This window comes from Sinocyclocheilus rhinocerous, unplaced genomic scaffold (genome assembly GCF_001515625.1).
Source record: "Sinocyclocheilus rhinocerous isolate Xijiao unplaced genomic scaffold, SAMN03320098_v1.1 scaffold1649, whole genome shotgun sequence".
Classification (NCBI taxonomy): Eukaryota; Metazoa; Chordata; class Actinopteri; order Cypriniformes; family Cyprinidae; genus Sinocyclocheilus; species Sinocyclocheilus rhinocerous.
In genome coordinates this window covers 148,768-152,037 of record NW_015649580.1, presented here as the reverse complement: position 1 = coordinate 152,037, position 3,270 = coordinate 148,768, and the positions used below count along the sequence as shown (strand labels likewise).

Sequence of the window (3,270 nt, the reverse complement as noted above, 5' to 3'; positions counted from 1 at the left end):
GTAATAGTGAGTGGAAGTAGGCGGGTGCTGAGCCTGTGGCTGTTCTGTATGCAAGCATCAATGTCTTGAACTTAATGTGAGCTGCAACCAGTAGCCAGTGGAGGGAGATAACAAGAGGTGTGACATGGGCCCTTTTAGGCTCGTTGAAGACCAGTCAATGCTGCTGCATTCTGAATCATTTGTAACCTGCTGGATGGTGAAGTCATGCTGTAGAGTCGGAGTGGCAGGGAAGACGAGAAGCTCAGTCTTTGAAAGGTTTAGCTGCAGGTGATGATCCTTGATCCATGCCGAGATGTTTGCCAGGCAGCCTGAGATCTATTCAGCTACCGTTGAATCATCTGGTTAAAAGGAAAGATAGAGCTGTGTGTCATCAGCATAGCAATGGCAGGAGAAACCAAGTCATGTAGTGTATATGGTGAAGAGGAGGGGTCCAAGAATTGATCCCTGAGGAACCCCAGTGACCAGTTGATGTTCTTTGGATAGCTCTCCTCCCCAGGAAACCCTGAAAGACCTACCTGTGAGATAAGATTCAAACCAGTGGAGTGCAGTTCCTGTGATGGTAGACAGGAGAATCTGATGATTTACAGTGTCAAAAGTGGCAGATAGATCCAGCAGAATGAGAACTGATGATTTGGAATCAGCTTTCGCAATCTGCAGGGCTATAGTGACTGAGAGTAAAGCAGTCTCAGTTGAATGGCTGCTTCTGAAACCTGATTGGTCAACGTTCATCATTCTGTGAAATAAATAATTTAACTGTCTATAAAGGTGTGAACCAAATGATCCAATCCATTAGAATAACAAAGGAACAGCATTCCTCAGGAACATCTTGTAGATTGCAGGATCTCCAGCAGGAGGTCCTAACAGTATCTGTTGTTTGTAGCCCTTTTGTCTTTAGGTATAAAATTATATTCCACAGACAGAACTTTGGGAGAAGCTAAGATTCTTGCAAGGTTTAAGACTGTTTGTAGGATGACATGCTAACATCACTACTGAAGAACTGCTACACTACCATCTTCAATAAATTCTTCACCCCACAAAAATTTTGGGAAAGCCTACTTCATTTTTTTTATTAGAGAAATCTAGTACATTGGAAAAGGAAAGGAAAGGACATGACATGTGGCCAAGTATGGTGACCCATACTCAGAATTTGTGCTCTGCATTTAACCCAAGGAAAAATGCACAGACACAGTAGTGAACACACACCCGGAGCAGTGGGCAGCCATACTGCTGTGGCGCCCGGGGAGCAGTTGGGGGTTTCACCTCAGTCGTGGTACTGAAGGTGGAAGAGAGTGCTGGTTATTCCCTCCCCCCACCGACAATTCCTGCCGGACCCGAGACTCGAACCCGCGAACTTCAGGTTACAAGACCAACTCTCCATTAGGCCACGACTGCCCCAAGGGCTACGGCTTATGGCTGCACATCTCGTCAGTAAAGCCAGTTCTGTGATTAGTAGTAAATCTCCACCCCCTGCTTTCAAATGGAGCGGCATTTACTACACAGAGCCGTAGTTCATATCGCGTTCATAATCACAGATGAATCGCATTTCATTATGAATGCGATATTACGTAGCTTGTCAATGAACTACGGCTCTGTGTAGTAAATGGTGCTCCATTTGAAAGCAGGTGATGGAGATTTACTAATAATGACAGAACTGGCTTTACTGACGAGATGCGCATGATAATCGCATTCGATTATTTGCTCAGCCCTACTACGACTGCCCCATTGGCGAACCACCCAAACGACTGCTCAGCAAAATAGAGTAAAGGTGATGACATGGGACAACTTTTTACATTAGAAGGGGTAGTATGCACTGGCTTGTCTAGACAGATATTGTCTAGAAAAGAAGTTAAAGTAGATCATAAAGTGTCAGTTGCTGCATTTACATCCAGAGATGAGAAATGGGTGGATGAAGGAAGAGAGGATGACACTACACAGGACAGATGGAAGGGTGAAAGGGAGCATAGGATTTGCCTGAAAGTAACTGGTAGAGGAATCGTGGCACACAGGTAGAAATATGTAGGTTAAATGTAATAAAGAAATTATCAGAGATGTCTAGAGGTTTTACCAAAATATTGTCTGTGATACAATTGTGTGTGTAAATTAAGCCGAGCTGGTTGCCTGCTTTTTTTAGTGCTTCTGGTGGTAAGCAGTTTGAGATCGAATGAAGCTAGGAGTGGAAGTGGAAGTTAGGAAGCGGAAGTCTGCAGTGTAAGGCTTCTCCAGATGGATGTTGATGTCACCAAAGCCTATAAGTGGACAGCCATTCCCAGAGAATGAGGACAGCAGCCCATCCAGCTCCTCTGTAAAGGTAACCAGTTGACCAGGAAGGCTATAAATTACTACAATATGAAGTTTAACCAGAGCTGTTACCGTAATAGCATGAAATTCAAAATAATTATTTTTGCATAGGGAAGAGTGGGTTGAATATTTCCATTTAGTAGAAATGAGAAAACCAATACCCTTCCAACCTGATGGGGGGTGTGAAAGAAAGGGAAGTTGTTAGTTTCTGAGTCTTCTGGATGAATCCAGGTCTCAGTCAAGCCCAAGATACTAAGAGTAGACTAAGAAGCAATGGCCAGAATGAAGTCTGTTTTTTGAAAGCTGACTGACAATTCCTAACATCCCAGGGGCATATAAAGCTGCAGCATCTCCACATCTTGGCATGTCAGAACACACAGACCCACAGAAAAAGAGAGGGGTGCAATAGAAGAGGTGCAGATAGAACGCAGGTTAACAAGATTGCGTTGCCATCTGCAATTGATGTTAGAGCATTGTTGAGAGAGAACAAGAATGTATTGGAAACATACTACCACCTATGTGACTCTGCCTGAGAGGTAAGGAAATATACACTTACCCGAGATTATTTTTTTTATATCTCTGAAATATATCCTCCTGATTCACCGGTTTTCGATTATTCTGATGTTTTGCTGGACATTGTAGTCGGGGGAGCAGCGGCGCTGTTCAGACGCTTCAGGCCGCGCAGACGGGGGAAGCGAGCCAGCACCCTCGGGAAGCTCAGGCAGCGCGGATTTTGCCTAGCATCCATCTGGCAAATCTCCGCTCTCTACCCAACAAAACGTACAAACTCCTTCTGCTCTCCCGGACGAATAAGGATTTCTCACACTCTGCTGCTCTGTGTTCCACGGAAACCTGGCTGAAAGACGCCATTCCGGACAGCGCGCTGAGTCTCCCGGGCTTTCAGCTGTTTAGAGCAGATCGCGACGCAGAATCAACGGGGAAATCGCGCGGCGGCGGGACATGCTTTTACAT

At 45.1% G+C, this 3,270-nt stretch overlaps 1 protein-coding gene across 1 annotated transcript in view; it reads right to left on the bottom strand.

Moving 5' to 3' along the window:
- Positions 1-800: 800 nt before the first annotated feature.
- LOC107710811 (guanylyl cyclase-activating protein 1-like) overlaps positions 801-3,270 on the bottom strand; it is a 16,867-nt gene continuing 14,397 nt past the window's right edge. Inside the window, exon 7 of the mRNA XM_016515657.1 lies at positions 801-814. The gene's annotated coding sequence lies outside the window, so the exon portion shown is untranslated. The remainder of the gene's footprint in view (positions 815-3,270) is intronic.